At 41.0% G+C, this 18,414-nt stretch overlaps 1 protein-coding gene across 3 annotated transcripts in view; it reads left to right on the forward strand.

The window, feature by feature from the left end:
* The first annotated feature begins 328 nt into the window (after positions 1 to 328).
* BTBD3 (BTB domain containing 3) overlaps positions 329 to 18,414 on the forward strand; it is a 510,994-nt gene continuing 492,908 nt past the window's right edge. The window contains exon 1 of one of the 3 annotated variants that reach the window (XM_051845373.2): positions 329 to 505. The gene's annotated coding sequence lies outside the window, so the exon portion shown is untranslated. The remainder of the gene's footprint in view (positions 506 to 18,414) is intronic. The other 2 variants (XM_008256376.4, XM_008256375.3) reach the window with 2 other exon arrangements.

Raw genomic sequence — 18,414 nt, forward strand, 5'->3', positions numbered from 1 at the left:
CAATGCCAAATGCAATGGGTTCCCTCTTCCTAGAGGGTGTCCTGTATCTCTCACAGTGGCCCTGACAATACAGGTGCTGAATCTATTCAACACTCTGTCCGACGAGTCAGACAAGAGAACTACAGTTTGTGGCGCAAGGGCAAGTGTGCCGCTCAAGAAGCGAGAATCCCGCGGGAAGCAAGATTCCACCTTCGCTCAGAAAGCGAGAATCCACCTTCCAGCCTCCCACGGGTCCAGGATCCCCGCCCACTCAGAGCCACGGAAGGAAAAGACACTGCGCATGCCCCACATCCGCGGGCGCCTCTGGGCGCGCTGCCCGCGCCGCCCCGCCCCCTCCGGCGCTCGGACGCGCGCTCGCGCTCCCGCGGAGCGTGTCCTGCGTGCGGGTGCTCGCCGAGCCCGCCGGGCGCTGGATCCCCGAGTGCCCGGGCCGGGGCCTGAGGAGCGGGCACCGCGCCGAGGCGGTGAGTGGCGGCGGCGCCCCAGGCGACGAGGAGCGCGGGCGGTGAGTGAGGGCGCCGCGGGGCGAGCGGGCCGGCGTCTCTGCGCGTGCGCAGCGCCGGACCGCCCGGACAGGGGTGCGCGACCGGCCACTGGCCGGAGGGGCCGAACACTGCGGGGTCGAGTCGGGGGCCGGGAGCGTTTGTCCGGCCTCGGGCCGGGAGATGCTGGAGGTCCTGGGACCTCCCACCTGCCCTTGAGAGGGCTGGCCTCGCGGGCGGGCTTCCGGAGGGTGCTCCAGGTGGGGCGCCCCGGGCCGAGGGGCAGGGCCGGCCGCCGCTGAGGGACCTGAGGAGGGACGTGGCGAGCCAGTCCGGGCTCAGGTGGGCCTTTCTGGCGCCCGCTGGGAGCGCGACCTGGGGTGGTGGCAGAGGTCCCGACAGGGGGCGCGGCCAGGGCAGCCTTGGCGCCGGCAGGTGGAGGGGGCCGCGCCCCGCGCCCCTCGCTCGCGAGGTTCTCGGTTGGCAAAGGAGCAAACTTCCCCAAGTAACTTTATGGAGGCGCCGTTGGCAGGGCCTGGGCAGGGGGCGGGTCCCGGGCTGTGGGCTGCAGGGACCGACACCCCAGGCTTGCCTAGCCCGGGTCCCCCGGGGACCCCTGGCGACTGGTGGTGCCCGACTGCAGGGGTCGGTTTCTGGCAGGTGCTGGAGCTTGTCCTTGAAGTTCTGAGTGGCATTCGTGGCCCATTCGCTCTTAAAATTGATGTAGAAGTTTGGTGTTTTGGTGAGAGGGGTGTTTTTTGCTCTCTAGGCAAGGAAAGGCTCGTACTGCCTGGTCTTTTTTTTTTTTTTTTAATCTCAAAGAAAAGTATTGTTAAATTGTGCTGGAGATTCCTATTTATCAAGCAACCTATTGTCCTGGTGGTGCTTAGAGAAAGCTGGCTGATTCTGTAAATAGTTTTTTAAAAAGACAAAGGGAGTTAATTGTGCTTTTTTTTTTTTTCCTGTTTTAAATACTGCCCGCCACCTCGCCCGATCCTGTAACACAATAGTTCGCAAACTTGGCCGCCCAGGAGGATCGCTGGTGAGCTTTAAAACTCACCCTGCCCACGTTGCAGTTAAAACACAGGGCAGTTTTTCCCAGACCAGGTGATTGCCACGCGCTGCAGAGTTTGGAAACCGCTGGTTTAGTGGGAGAAAGTCCGGACTTTAGTTTTACGGAGAAGCAGCGTCCGGTTTGTGACGGGTGGGTTGAAACCGGTACCTTTTCCCCAGACGGGAACTCACAATGGGTGGTTTGTTTCCCACCAGGGCGGGAGGGGAGCGACTTTCTTGGTTCAAACTTTAGGCGAGCGGCAACGTGACTGTAGCACCCACAACACTGTGTACAATGATGTTCTGAATTTCTGTCGGGGATGCCGAGCGCGCCTCCTCTCTCTCCCCGTTACAGCCTGGTGGTGGTCGCTTCTCCTCACCCTGCCTCAATTTCCTGCATTTCATCAGACCCCAGCCTCTGGAGCGATCTCCCCGCACGCAGGGTCCCAGCTTCGAAAGGGTTACGCAGCGTTCCCATAGCAACGGGTCCTCCCTGGGAAGTGGGCGTGTCCTCCTACCCGGGGTTTCTAAAGAGGACTCTTCCTTTTGTGAAGATTTCCAGTTAGCCTTTTCACTTGTCCCTTCGCAGGTTAGGGTCGACGTATTCACTTCCAGGTTTTCCCGGTAGGATAATCACAGAATCCAGTGTTAGCGCTGCTAACTGCTCAGGGCTGTGTGGTTCTCCCCGAATTCTTCCACAGTGCTTGGGCTGAGAACTTTTAACAGAGTTACAACATCAAAAACACAATTTGCTCTGCGACACACAAACCTAAGAATCCTATCACATGCTTTTAAAGGCTTAGGACATATGCAAGAAACTTGAGAAGATATATTCCTACAACCGTGCCAAAAACTTTTGGTGGCAAAAAATGCCCTAGCTTTGAAGTTTTCTTCCTAGAAATTGCTCTGCTGGAATTCCTTTACAAAACTTTAAACTTACTGCTTTAGAATAACAAAGGCAAAGTGCAGGTAATCTACACTATTTCTCCTTTACCCCAGTGCACACATCCAAAAACCAGTTTTAAAAAGTTTCTTCCGGTATGCTCAAAGTATCTGTAGCAATCAAATTCCAATTTGCCTTGCAAGGAACTGTTAAAATAAATCTTTAAAAAAAAAAAAAAACTTCTGAATAAAATAGAACAGAAATAAGTAAGTTGTGTGATTTAGGCTTTTTATTTTTATTTATTTATTTTTTTTGAAACCTTTGGAACTTTACCAAGTCAGTTCCAGAATGCCTCCAGGAATCCAGTGATTCTGAAAGTGTTGGGAATTGGAGTGGTTTTCTCTTAATATCGTTTGTTTAATGTGCTGGTTAAAGTACTGCTAACTAAGCTGTTATGCAGATTCTGTGAGGCTAATTTTTCCGCATTTCACCATGGCAAGGGCATAATGGTGGTGACCCCTCATTTGATGGGTGGCTGTGGTTACAGCAGTGATGTTGTGTTGCTGAGGTATTGGCTTTTGACCTGATCTTTCCTCTTCCCACCATACATTTAATATTACTGTTATGCCTTCTCAAATTAGTATCTCTTTGGACTTGATTAGTCAGTAACACATCCATTGAAAATGTATTAATGTGCAATTATTGATATGACCCCCCCTAAATTAAGTAACCATAGTTTCTATGGTTTTGAAACATTTAAAAGTTAAAAATACCTACTGTTGTAGGTATTTGGGGAATGCCTGAAAGAAATAACAAAAATCACACACACTTCATTCAGAAATAAAAAAAATTGGATTGTGTATTTCAGTGTAGCCCCTTTGTCTGCATAGATGTAAACAAAATTGGCATTGTAATCTTCACCTGAATTTTTAAATACTTAATGTTACATCACAGATGTGTCCTCTGCCCTTAAATCTTATGAAAATGGGCTTTGAATGATGGATATGCCTAAGTGTAACTAGCTTTCTCTAGTTTGAAGTATTTATATTTTTAGTAGCTGCATAGTTTTACACTGTGTCTGGTTGCCACTCCTAGCTTGGCTGTTGCCTGAGTGACCATTGTTACCTAATTTTTTAGTTGTGCTTCCTTGGTATAAGGGTAGAGTTTTGATGAGGTGGAATGAGATACATGAAGGAAGGTGATCAGAGCCTTGCTGGGGAGATAGGCTCAGTAAGTAATAGCAGACACAGGCAGGGCTGAGGTAAATGCCCTGCTCTGAAGGTCTACTTAGCTCCAACTTGCTTAGCCAATACTTACTTGCTTAGGTTTTATAGCAGAAGAGTTTCCTGGGACAGAGGTGAACTCTTTTATGACTCTCAGGCTTTTGGCCAAGTTGCTTTTTCCATGTCACATTCTGGTCTCATCCCAGTGTGTCAGTACCGCAGTGTTTGGTCTTAACCGGTTGTCTCTAAAAATGTAATTTGATTTCATATTTTTGTAAGCAGTGAAATTAATAATTTGTTTTCCCTTTTGAGATTTTCTCTTCTGGTACTTTGCCCACTTGTAGTTTTTCTTTCCCCTCCCCCTGTCTCATTATTTGTGTTTCAATTCACTGTGTAATATTTCACAAGCAACAGAAATTGTCATATTTGTATTGTCAGGTTTCTGTCTTGTCCTTCATGGTTTTTCCTTGTAAACATGCATGCTTGGAAAGCTCAGAGGTGAAGTCAATAAATTAAAAAAAGAATCAGAAATAAACAAGTGTTAGATCTTTTACATATAATTCTGTAATTGTACATGGGTATGAATTGATTTTATATGTTCTCCTGTCCTCCTGCTCCCCTCAAATTAGCTCATTCTACCAGCAACATTTGTTAAACAGCCATCCTTTCTACTGGCTTTAGTGTGTTTTTGTTTTAGGCCTTACTCATTTATTTGTTGATCTCTAATTTTAATGCCAAATCTTTTAAATTATAAATTTAGAATTTACAGAAGTATCTGGTAGAACAAGTCACGTTATTCTTTTTATACACACAGACACACACACACACAAGAAGAACCCTAACAGAACCCTGTTCCTATTCATCTGTCCTTTCAGATTATGAATATTTTCTTTAAAGATTCTTATTTTATTTGGAAAGTAGTATGACAGAGATGCGGGGAGGGTTTGGGAAGATTTATGATTAATGGACTGGTTCACTCCATAAAGGCCCCCAACAGCCCAGAGCTGGAAATTCCATGCTGGTCTTCCACATGGGTGGCAGGGACCCAAGCCCTCATTGGCTGCCTCTGATGTACTTCAGCAGAAAGCTGGGTTGGAAGCTCCAGTACCTGGGGACTCTAGGCACAATGGTGTGGGATGCCTGGGTCCCAAACGGTAATGTAACCTACTGAACCAAAACACCACCCACAGATAATGAACATTGTGTTTACGTTAATACATGGGTGCTATTTTAAAAGTGTTAAGAGGCTTATTGTAAAATAAGTGGCCTCCCATGTCTCCAGCCTTACTTAGTCTCCCTCCCAGTGGTGCACTGGAGACTGTTGTTTCTCCATCTGTAAGGTCATTGTTTTTGCACTCAGGAACATGTATCTTCCAGGGTCCTGCACTCAGGAAAGCCCTGCACTCTTCCTAGTGTTCGTCTGGCTGGGATCTCAGCATCCTCTTTGTGTAGTGTCACTTCCGAGAAACTTCCTGTGCTTGGTCTTGGCTTTCCTCTTGGTGGTGTGCTGTTTGCTCTCAGGTCAGCTAAGACAGTTTCCACTTGTCCATCTGCTTTCTACTTTCATGGTTTTATTGTAGTTTCCACTATATTTCTTTTTAAGTCCTTTGGTCTCTAAGAGATGTATCATTTAGTGGAGCTTAGAAAAAGGATGTAATTGGATGTGCATGTTCAATCTGCCATCTTATTCTGGAAAGCTCCAAAGAGGAATCCTTAGAACTAAAACATCTCAGATCATGTTGCATTTTATCTCTTTGCCTAGGACTGCCATCTGTAGAGTGTGTTTCTATTAAGGGACATGAAAGATTATTCAGACCTTTTATCTTTCACAGCAGTTTTGTTTTCTTCATTTCCTCATTTCTTGTTAGGGTCCTTAGGTATTTATGTCTTTGTTGCTTTTGTGATAGATTCTTCAAATTGGCTATGGCTGGTGTAAGGTGGTTGTTGATATTTTTTCTGTTTATTTTACAGCTGCCTATAATTCTAAGAGTTTTGCTGTTTATTCTTTTGGGTTCCTAAGTATATAATCAGTTGAAGATACCTCTTTCACATAATTATACTTTTTATTTGGTTTTATGGCAGGTTGTTATACTAGACTTAGCATTCTGGAATGTTATAAAATGCTTCTGAACATTATCAAATAATAATGGCAATAATGTGCAAAATCATGTTTATTTTAATAAGAGTAGTAGTACAATCAATATTGGTTTTTGGCTTATTATAATTCCTCATCAGGTCAAAGGAAATATGTCCTTTTATTTCCAATTTACCTAGAGCTGTTTTTTTTGTTTGTTTGTTTGTTTTTTTTTTTGTTTTTTTTTTTTTTTTTGATAAGGGAAGGGAATCGAGTATTAGCAAATAACTTAACATCTGCAGGTTAGCTTGTTACTTCTTAACAGGTCTGATTTGAGTCCCAAACATCAAATTAAATCAAAGTCTTACTCATGGATAATTGTTTAGAAAAACAAATTGAATTCATCAGAAGATAATACTATTCAATGCCTAATTATGTCTTCTGGAGTATGGTGAGAGTCACTAGGATTTTTTTCACAATATTTCAAGTTGGCAATCACTTTTTGAGGATACCATACTCTACTGCCTTTCCTTTTATATCACTGGCCCACTGGTCTCTTTTTTTCAGTTGTTTAACTAGTCCTAGATTTCTTACCAACTTGTTTATTTGGAGTGCAACAAATCTTAATTCCTACTAGTCTCTTGTCACAGATAGTCCCAAGGCTAATAAAATATGATGTAGTTACCTAAGACTCCCAAATATGTATTTCCAAACAGCTCCAATTAATTTTTTGGTTTTGTCACTTAAATGTATAAAAGACAATTCAATATTAACAGGAACAAAACTGAGTTTCAGGTCTTCCTCTGCAAACTTCCTGCCCCGTTTTCCAGATTGTTTATGTCAAAAAACATGGAGTTATTCTTCTTCCTTTCTCTCCTACTCCACATCCAGGTTGTCAGCAGATCCTGCTGCTCTGTCCTCAAAATGTATCCAGAATTCTGCCTTCAGAATACACCCAGACACTTTTTCCACCTCTACTACTAAAGTCTGTCCAGATCGCCAGTATTTCTTCCATGGATTATTACAATGACCTAACAAACAGTTGGTTTCCTTTTCCCTTCCTTGTCTTCTTTTTAACTTGTTATCATAATGGCAGCAAGAGTGATTTTTCACAGATATGTCAGATTATACTAAAAGTCTTCAATGGCTACCCATGTTGCTCAGAATAAAGACCAGCTTCCTTATAATGATTCACCTACCCCCACCACACAGATATCCATGGCTAACTCCCTCACTTCCTTCAGATATTCACTACATTATCACTTTGTCGGTGAGGTCTGCCTTATTTATAATTGCAACTGCACCCTGCGTCCTCCTTGCAGTGCACTACTGTTTCTCCACACCAAATGCCTATTAACCATCTGCTGTTTAGTTATTTTTTAGCAAGGCTCCATATCATCTAGTACCTTCTAAATTGCTATATATTAATTTTATTTTTTTATAATTTTTTTATTTGACAGAGTTAGAGAGACAGAGAGGAAGGTCTTCCTTGCATTGGTTCACCCCCCAAATGACCGCTATGGCCGGAGCTACGACGATCCGGAGCCAGGAGCCAGGTGCTTCCTCCTGGTTTCCCATGTGGGTGCAGGGGCCCAAGCACTTGGGCCATCCTCCACTGCCTTCCCGGGCCACAGCAGAGAGCTGGACTGGAAGAGGAGCAACCGGGACTAGAACCTGGTGCTCATATGGGATGCTGGCACCGCAGGCGGAGGATTAGCCAAGTGAGCTGGCCCCTAATTTTATATTTTCATGACTTGCGTGTCTCCACTATCCCTACTAGACTGTAAGTTCCATGTTGATAAGTGTTTTATGTTCATTAATATGTCCCAAGTGGCTAAGATATAGAAGGCTCTCAGTATTTTTGAATGAATGAATATAGTCTGCCTTCTCCCATTTGTTTTTCAGTGAATTTTTCTTAAACCCGTTCTTCGGCATTTGTGAATTCAACACTGATTTAGCATCCCACCAGCAAGGGAGGAGTTTCAGAATATGTCTGACTTACAAGGGGGATACTGATACTGAGTGGTGATGGAAATTAAGTAGGGCACCACTGTCTGTAAAATACTGAACTGTGCTACTGTGTAGAAACACTCAGCTGTCAAAAAATCATCCTTACCTACCCTGCTAACATCTTAATAATGTGAATTGTAGTCTGGAGTTTGTTTTTTTTGTTTTTTTTTTTAAGCTTCTTTTTTTTTTTTTTAAGATTTTATTTATTTGAAAGGCAGAGCTAAAGAGAGGAAGGAGGGAGGGAGGGAGAGAGCGATTGAGTGTGAGAGAGAGAGAGAGCGCGCGCGAGAGCGAGAGCGAGAGCGCTTCTATCTGCTGGTTCACTCCCTGGAGCAGGGCCTATTCGAAGCCAGGTGCTTTTTCTCGGTCTCCCACGCAGGTGCAGGGGCCCAAGCACTTGGGCCATCTTCTACTGCTTTCCCAGGCCATAGCAGAGAGCTGGATTGAAAGAGGAGCAGCTGGGACTCCCACATGGGATGCCAGTGTTGCAGTCAGAGGCTTCGCCCACTATGCCATGGCGCCAGCCCAGAGTTTGCTCTTTTTGGATTTCAGTTCTTAACCAAGGATAGACAGTGGTATTGCCTGTGGGCTTTTCAGAACATTTCTGAGTTCCCTGGTAAATACCAGTAATGAACTGTTACTATGGCTTATTCTTTAAGCAGTCTACAAGTATTTGTCTCTTAAAGGGAAAACATTTCCTTTCCTCTTTCTGATTCTATCTTGACTCTTTCCTGTACCTTTTAAGCGTTTTTTCTCCGAGGTTCTAGCTGAAATGTATTCTCCTATAAGGTGATTTTGAAACCCTTCAGAACCATAGAAAAATGTTTAACTGAACATGATACTAAATCCATGAAATTGAAGAATCGCAATCCTCTACCTTCATTTTCCTAGACATTGCAGTCACCCCTGCAGCAGTCATTATATCACATATTTTGAAATTTTACTTACAATGCTTTTGTCTTTTGTGTTCTTTAGATCTAACATTATTTCAAAAATATCAGATTGTCATTCCTTCTCTTTTTTTAATGGAGCAAGAAATACTTACATGATTTGTACTGTTGAAGTTGCAGTGCAAATAAATAAAGGCATTCACAAGAAAGAAAGGTCATTTTAGAGATTGCTTACAGAACTAAAGGACAGACAATAAACAAAAGCATGACATATGTATTTTTAGAAATTTGTGAACTTAATAGCTGCTACTTATACACAAAACTGAAGTTTTTCTTCAATTCTGTTTGTATTCTTAAGCTGTATCCAATTCCTTATGTACATTGTAGCTCTGCTTTAATAGTGTATGAGCAAGAGCAATATCCATATCCAATTAGAGGGTGTAAACATTTTAACCACTATTACCATCTTAAAGTTAAGTTGCATTAGTATCATTGTTTTGAGTGCATTTTCTTGATGAATTTGCCTTCCCTTTGAAGCCTAGACTAGATCTGGTTTTGTAAATGTGAAGACTCATTCTTTTGAAAATAACATTGCTACAGCTTTATTTTATATTGAATGTTATGTATTCAGTACTATAGGCCAAGACTAAATAGAAAAGATCTACCTACCTTTCTGATGATGAATCTCTTTCCCTTAGTTTAAGTCAATGGATAGCTGAGTTAAAAACACACCTTGTTGTAGTTTCATGCTTGGTTTAGAGAACCCTGTAAATGCTGTTTTTTTTTTTTTTTTTTTTTTTTTTTTTTTTTTAAGATTTTTGTGTTTGTTTTGTTAATTACCACTCAATTCTCCACCTCATCCAGTTTTTTTGGAGGTAGTGGTCTTGCCTACTCAACACCAGCAAACATACCCACCCTATGCCGAGACACTCAGATACTATTATATTTTAGGTCTCTCTGAATAGAAAAGGACTTCTAATACAGATCATCACCTATTTTTGTACTGTTGTTCCTGGAAAATGGAATGAAAACTCATATGTAATAAAGTGAAGCTACACTTAATGTGTTATTGGAGAATGATCTACATTCCTAGAAAGCCTGGAAATTGGTACAATTCTTAACTGGAGTTACAACCAGGAACTCTTTCCAAAATAATTTTATGCCAAGTTAAAAATGGTGAGAAGCTACCCACAAACACCACCTTCTGCACAGTTTGCAGGTTCAGGCTTCAGACAACTGTCTTTAGCCATTGCTTTTTCTTGGACAGCACTTTGCCTTCATTCTTTGTAGAGGGGGCAGGGTTTGGAGGTGGGAATAGCTATATCCCAGAATGTTCCCTCCCTTTCTGTTGTTTTCTTCCCTCAACTCTCACCCTCTTCTGTGGTCTTGGGAGATGGGTTTATGTAAGTGCTTGAAGCCAGAGCCCTTCTGTTGGTGAGTTGGCTGCCCTCCAAATGTGGCCAGTAGCAGAGGGAGAGTGCACATGTGTAGTTGTTACTGATCTTGGGCAGTCACTGTCAGTGACTTGCCGACTCTATACTCTGTCATCCTGGTTAGTTATTTCAGCATGTGCTTCATATTGCTGTATAACTTATTTGCTACAGTGAATTTTCTAGTTAATACCATTCAATAAGTATTTCTGTAGGACCCATAGGTGGGATAAGCCTATGCTTACTTGAAATTTCGAATTACTTTATTAGTGAAGTCTCAAAAATGCCAGAGTTGATCTTGAACTCTTGGCTAGCCCAAAACTTCTCGCATATACTCAAAATCATTACTAGGCAGTATTGTATTTGACAGGATAGGTGGGGTTAGGGATGTCAATATATAATGGTGTTTGGGTTGGCTTATAGGAAAAGGAGATGGTCAAGATTGGGACAACTCATATTTTGATCTTACAGTCTTTGTATGAAGCACAGTTATTGAGTGTGAGGTATGAGGATCGAAATCCTACTAAAATGCTTAGCTTCTAAAATCTTTTTAAGAAAGAAGCCAAGGAACTGTTTGGCCACCAGCTCTCTTGTAGTTGACTATTTTCAATTAAAAAGTTATTGCTGGTGGATTAAATATTTCCTTTAGACTTCTGTAAAAATCTTAACCCAAATTTATTTCCTACAAACCATTTTCTTCTGCTTAGCAAATAGGAAAGTTTTGGTATTGTTTATTACCATATAGATACAGTATTTAAGTAGATATTATAATGGCACTGTGGGGGGAAGGCAGTTTCTGCACAATTTATGCCTTTAAATAAAAGGAAAAATGTGAACAATAAATTCCTTTAAACATTGGCAGCCATACTTTGGGGAGACAGAGGGTTGCTACTTCTGATTCTAAGGAAATGTGACACAGGAGAAAATGAATTTTCAGAGATAGTTGTTTCTTGTTGGCTTATGTGAAGTTTCTAGGGACAGTTGCGAACTGAAAGCTCATTTTAATTTTTCTTAAAGCCTTCAAAGATGTCAATTACTATGACCTTGCACCTTACATTCTGTAAATTTTCTGAGGTTGAGGCAATGCCAAGATGCCAAACAGAGTCATAGAACAGACTATTATCTCCTTGACCGCTATTCATTTTTGTGGCAAATTGTCATGTTTCTCTTGTTCTCCATGCTTTCTACAATGTGCGTATTAATATTTTGTAGCAAAAGTTGAGAATTATACTCTGAGAATTGACTTTTTTGAGAGAAAAAAACAGGTATGGCTCAGATCATGTATAGTTTAAGAATTGTTGTAAATAACCTCTAAAGGCTGATTCTAATGCTTAACATAAGATTCAAACTCTTTATGAAGCTGAACATCAACTGTTCTTATATTCTTTATTCTTTTTTGTCTTTTTTTTTTTACTCTTTTTTTTATTTTTATTTTTTATTTTTTGACTGGCAGAGTGGACAGTGAGAGAGAGAGACAGAGAGAAAGGTCTTCCTTTGCTGTTGGTTCACCCTCCAAAGGCCGCTGCGGCCGGCGCGCTGCGGCCAGCGCACCGTGCTGATCCGAAGCCAGGAGCCAGGTGCTTCTCCTGGTCTCCCATGGGGTGCAGGGCCCAAGCACATGGGCCATCCTCCACTGCACTCCCTGGCCATAGCAGAGAGCTGGCCTGGAAGAGGGGCAACCAGGACAGAATCCCGTGCCCGGACCGGGACTAGAACCCGGTGTGCCGGCACCACAAGGTGGAGGATTAGCCTATTGAGCCACGGCGCTGGCCTTTTGTCTTTTTTTTAAGCTCACTTAAAAAAAAGTGTATTATTTATTTGAAAGGGAGACAGAGATGGACAGACAGGTATCTTCATTTGCTGGTGCACTTCCCAAATGCTCTCAATAGTCAGGACTGGGCTGTGCCAAAGTAAGGAGCCAGGAAGTATGGGTCTCCCGCATGAATGTAGGGGACCCAACTGTTTGAGTCAACATCTGCTGCCTCCTAGGGCGTGTATTAGCAGGAAGCTGGAATCAGGAGCAGAGAGAGGTTTTGAATTTAGGCACTCTGATGTGGGATTTGGGCTTCCCTATATGAAGCAGCATCCTAAGTGCTATGAAAAACTCCTGCCCCTCTTAAAGTTTTGAAAAGCCCAGAAACACTTTCGTTATGCAGTCTCATCTATTGGTATTTACTGGAGTAGAAATGGAAATATTCAAAATTTTGCATTGAAGCATCCGAAGAAAATTTGAGTTTACACAGGATAGAAGCTGGAAAAAAAGGAATAGTTTAATAACCTTTTAAGATACTTGTGGGGTCGGCACCGTGGCTCAATAGGCTAATCCTCCGCCTGCGGTGCCGGCACACCAAGTTCTAGTCCCAGTCGGGGCACCGGATTCTGTCCTGGTTGCCCCTCTTCCAGTCCAGCTCTCTGCTGTGGCCCAGGAGTGCAGTGGAGGATGGCCCAAGTGCTTGGGCCCTGCACCCGCATGGGAGACCAGGAGGAAGCACCTGGCTCCTGGCTTTGGATTAGCACGGTGCGCCAGCAGCAGCATGCCGGCCACAGAGGCCATTGGAGGGTGAACCAACGGAAAAAAAAGGAAGACCTTTCTTTCTGTCTGTCTCTCTCACTGTCTACTCTGCCTGTCAAAATAAATAAATAAATTTTAAAAAAATTAAAAAAAAGATACTTGCGGATGTTTGATACCAAAATTGGATCCTGTTAGTTTCTTACAAGCTGATTGTCACATGGAATCTAAAGTCATATCAGTGAACTTTTTGTGCCTCTGTTATAGTATAATCTGTTGGTCTAACTTGTGTTTGGATAGATCTTTTATCAGTAACATGTATGATTTTGCACCATAATTGCATTATTAGAAAACATGGAGTCACTGAATTATACAGATCTTTCAAAGGCTGACACATTTCTTTGTTTGCTATCAAAAATTCACGTTTGTTTAATATCACTGCTCTCATCAGTATAGTCTTTTGGGAAGCTGTCAGGCTCATACTGGTGTAATCAAAGTTTCCAGGATTCTAATTTTTACTTAAAGTCATGAATTTTATCATCAGCAATAAGTAGACAATTTTTCTTCAAAGTGACAGGCTCGCTTCATTCATTTTTGAGAAAATGCTGCCAAATACCTAAGTCTGAATAGCTACTTTGCTTATTCTCTCAGATAACAGTGATGTTTCAAGAAAAAAGGCTTCTGGTTTGTCTTACAACACAATTGCACAAGTCTTTCTTTCCTCAAGGTAACCATTCTGTTTCAGTTTCATCAGAAGTGTTTATGGGTACCTCCCATTTCATGATACAGAATGTTAAAAAAGGTGTGTACCCAAGGGTTGAGGTTTAACAAAGTCAAAATTTTTACTGCATCTTTCAGAATCCGCATGAAGCAATGCATTGATTGTAGCAAAGGAATTCATGGTAGCTAACCTGCATCCCCCCAGAGCGCTCCATGGTTGTGCCTAAATCCTCATCATCCAGGTGTGGATGGGGAGGAATGGAAAAGATAAGGTGATTAGACTGGTCCTTCAGTGGGTGTTCCTTTGAGTTGTTCAGGGTCCATGGGGTGACTGACCTTCAAATGGTTTAAAAACTAAGAATATCAGTCATGAAAAGCAAGTCACGAAGTCAGGCTGTAGACCAAGCCTTCCATTTTTGGAGCTCCTGGAGAAAACCCTGTCTTTCCTGTTTGGAGCAAATGACCCCTCCTGGGAGATTTTTTTGGTTTTGCATCATCACTGCCAGACTTCTCTGGGAGGTTGCAAAGGGATTCAGTCATTTGTGCTTGCTGAAAATACTTTCTTAACTACTGAAATTCAGAATAGCTTAATACTTTTGAATCATGTATTTAATTCATCCTACCTTCCTAGAAATACACTTTTATAACCAGTTGAATTCTTTTTTTTTTTCCAAAAATTCAGTTTTAGGTTTTTTTTTTTAATTGGCTAGCACAAAGCTCAAACTGATTTTTAAAAGTTTTTGTTTTCAACACTGCTAATAATTCTTAAAATCATGGCTGATGGTGTACACTTGCTTTCATAAATACACCGGCCTGGCAAGAAACTTTCCAGCTGTGGCTGCAGTATTCCATTCCACTGCAGGTACTACCAGCTCCATTACTGTGAGGGGATATTTGGATAAAAGTTGAGAATTCCTTATTTTCTGAAAACACATACCTGATTCATTCATAATCTGGATCTTACTGAATGGAGACACAAACATACACACATCTGTCTACTTTCCTACTGGTGCTGTTGTTCTACAGGACTTTGAAAAGGTGACGTTGCCCAGCCTAGCTCTGTGGTTGGTTTGTGGGGCAGGTTTGTGTTTTTTAACTGCATGTACACACAGCCCTGTTTCATTACTTTGTTTGAAGACTGGGTGTATCTAATGTAGTAGAAATTCATTGATTCAGTGTCAAGTTTAGATGAAATGCATTTCAGAGCTACATAAAAAAATTTGAATTATCCATTTTTTTGGGTTATTCATATGGCTGCTTACCTCCTTTCCTTTGAATTACTGAGAATTTATCATCCATTCTAGTTCATTAAATCACTGAAATTTTCTACTGACGTTATAAATAAATATGCCAGGCCATGAATTAAGTGAGGCTGGTTGATAAAGGCAGCTTTGTCCTGTTAACTGATCCTTGTTCCTAGTTAACCCACACTTCTCTGCGAATATCTACATTACATTAAATTTTAAGTTCTGATGAAGCAAAATCTTACTTTGAGTGCATGTGGAAGCTTGCTGTTAAGTTGAGCTTCAGCATTTTCATTTGGATTAACTGCAAGATAAATGTTGTATTATATATTACTTTTGTGCTTAGACATGTTCAGGAGAGCCCGGGGGCACATTTAATAGGTGTCTAGAGTTTTTGCTACTGTATCTGGTCTAAGCTTGTATCTGAGACAATTAGAAATATTGTGGACCTTGGTCGCTGACTCCTTTATTCCAGGACCAGTTGCACTCCATAAATGTGATCTAGAGTGCTAATTGGACTTGAAAGTGTTGGGCTTGAATCTGCCTTTTACGTAACCATGGAAAGCCAGGTGTGTGGGTGTGGCATTGTTAGATCTTATTGAAGAAACAAGATGCAGTCCTCAGAGAACACACACTGTAATCAGGCCACATAATGCCAGATAAGCATGTGAGCAAGTACTGCAGTTGAGCACGTACAGGCTGGAAGCACTAGGACCTGCTGAAGGGAACTCTGGGCTACATCTTGAAGGATGGGTAGGGTTTTGATGGACAGGATTGTAGGGAAGAAAGGGCATTGAAAATGGCAGAAATTAGTGAACCCTGTGATAATGTGGGAATAGTCTTGTAGGCAGGGTGGGTGAATGAAGAAAACATATCAAAAGAGTTAAGTTGAGGCACATCCAGGTAATAGATATTCCTCACTCATCGCAAGACCTGTAGCTTCCACTTACTGAGAAAAATTGAGACAGTTTCTCTTCTTCCTGGAGAGATGGTTGATCTGCATTCCTCTGCATGTAGAAAAACCATCCTGAATTCACATGATAGCCTCTGTCCTAGAGGATCCCAGGGCATAGTTAAGATTTTGCCATGTGTTACTTAATATCTCTTTTCATCTCCTTTGTGATGTTATATTTTACATTTTACAAGAGGATGTTACTTTAAACAAATGCTTCAGTCAACCAGGTCTCCCATATGAACTCCTTCCTAGTGGATCATGGCATCCCTACAGCTGGCAAGTGAAATCCTTATACACACCTGACTCAGATATAAATTTTGATCGTCATTTTCAGAAACTTCTTGGTCTTCCAGTCATCATATCTATGTGAATCCATGTAGATATTAATATTGGTGAAATGATTGCTTCTCTGTGTTATTTTGCTTCTCTATGTATTATTAAAAAAAGTTAACTTATGATTGAGTTGCTACTCTTTGAAGATGTATTTTGACTTTAATGTTTTTTGTCTGCTTATTATAATTAAGGTCCACACATAAATGTTGTTTGCCTATCATCATGTGATACAGAGAGGGAAAATCCCAAATTTAAGAATATATTTCTGTGAGTAGTCCTGACTTTCTAAGTGCAACTTACTTGAGCAGTATGTAATGAACAGTTAGATTATTCTGTACCTTTGGACAGTTCAGTCACTGACCTATTTGGATAGTCACTCTTTATTTAAAAAAAAAAAAACTTGCTAAATATATTATTAGAATTTCTGAAATAACCCTGTTTTCTTAGTCTTGACACATGAGATCAAGCTAAATATAGAACCTCCTCTACTTTTATTCTGATTACAACAGCATGAGAAATGGAAGCAACAAAGGGATACTTTATCAGTGCCAAATTGTTATTTCTTGTAGCAAATAGAGGGCGTTTCTGAACGTTACTTGGTGTTGATTAAGATTGCCAACATTTTTGGTGCGCTGTGCCTTTATATTGGGCCCTTCACAACAACATTTACAGGGAATTGTGTACTTAAAGCTAATTAACAGTAGCATAAACCATTTTTAAATTTGAACTTAAAAACAGAACGGATTTTGAGTTTTTGCCAGAAACTTGTTTCTTTTTTTTTTTTTTTTTTTTAAGATTTTATTTATTTGAGAGGTAGAGTTATAGACAGTGAGAGGGAGAGAGAGAAAGGTCTTCCTTCCGTTGGTTCACTCCCCAAATGGCTGCAATGGCCGGATCTACGCTGATCCAAAGCGAGGAGCCAGGAGCTTCTTTCTGGTCTCTCATGTGGGTGCAGGGGTCCAAGGGGTTACGCCATCATCTACTGCTTTCCCAGGCCACAACAGAGAGCTGGATTGGAAGAGGAGCAGCCAGGACTAGAACCGGTACCCATATGGGATGCCAGTGCCACAGGGGGAGGATTAACCTACTGTGTCACGGCGCTGGCCCCCAGAAACTTGTTTCTATAATAACTTTCTGTCACAGGGTTCTAATTCTACTTGAATTTTTTATATGTTACTTATTATAGAGGTGTGACTACCTTTTTCATTTTCATGTGGTAGTGAAGAAGTTAGAAATTGAATGAGAAGGGGCCTTATGACTGCTTGGATGTTTGTGTTTTCCCACAGTGGAATTTCTGAGACTTTGCTTAGGATAGCAGACCCCTTAGTTTTAGATCTTGTATTGTTTGCCCGGAATAACTATATTTTATTCTATTCACATACAAGGTAAAATGGAGGAAGGCGTTTCATTAAATGTTAATTGAGATCATTGTGGATGTGTGTAAGATAGTTAAAATATAAAATTGTGATTGGATTTCCTATGTAGTTTTGCTAAAATAAACAAAGTGAGTTTGGAAAGTTTTTTTTTTTTCTGGCCTTGCCTTTCCTAAATCTTTCCTGTTCATTCTGTCGTGAGAATAATTTAATATCCAAGACAGTATATATCATTCAGTTGTTTTGGTGGTGGAGAGGGAGGTTGTAAATTGAAGGATAGAAAAGCAACATTTATTTCTTATCATCCTTGGGTGACTGAGAGTGTGGCACCTATCTGGATAACTTGTATTTGGATTTTTTTTTTCAATTTTTTGTACGGATTTTTCACTAAGAGTTCTGGACGTTGGAGAAATTTGACTGTGACACTCTGACACTTCACTTATAATCAGGATGTACACAGATTATCTGTTGGTTTAGGGATTGGATTCCTAAAAAAAAAAAAAAAAAAAAAAATTCTATGCATTCATTGTTAAAGGGTGATTTGCCTAAATAGAGTAAGATATTCTTTGGCTAAGTATTTAATTGAGATTAAGTATATAAATGAGAAGGGCTTTGGATTTTGGTGATCTGATTATGGAGATACTCTTGGTGATTATCATGCTAATACCAGAAAAAGAAGATACCACCAACGAAAGTTTTATGTGTGTGTGTGTGTACACATATGTATATTTAGAAATATTTTTTCTTTGACCAGCATAATGGTATTTTCCTCCTCTGTCATCTAAATTCAACGGATTGCCTGAAGAAAACCACAGCAGTGGTTGGGCGAGGTTGTTCTGTTGAAGTCCACTGTTGCATTAGAATAGCTTCCTTTCAGGCCTATTTGATTTCACATTTATGTGAATTAATTGTTTTCAAGTACATGTACACACAGACACACACAAACAGGATCATGTAATATAGATAATATTTGTCCCTGTTAAACTAACATCTTAATATAGACTTGTATTTGCTTGAAAGTAAACAGTTATTTCTAAGGATCATTTAGCACCAGATTTACCCTATGTATAAAGTGGTATTACTCTTAGATTAATAAATATTTTTGGTAAATATTACCCAGAGTGTTACAGACTTCTAGTCTGGTCCATGTATATATGTGTGTAATAGTATGCCATAACGAAGTATTAGAAAAACATTAATGATGGAATTCGTATCATTTTTGGAACTAAGCTCTC

Source organism: Oryctolagus cuniculus, chromosome 11, assembly GCF_964237555.1.
Source record: "Oryctolagus cuniculus chromosome 11, mOryCun1.1, whole genome shotgun sequence".
Taxonomy (NCBI): domain Eukaryota; kingdom Metazoa; phylum Chordata; class Mammalia; order Lagomorpha; family Leporidae; genus Oryctolagus; species Oryctolagus cuniculus.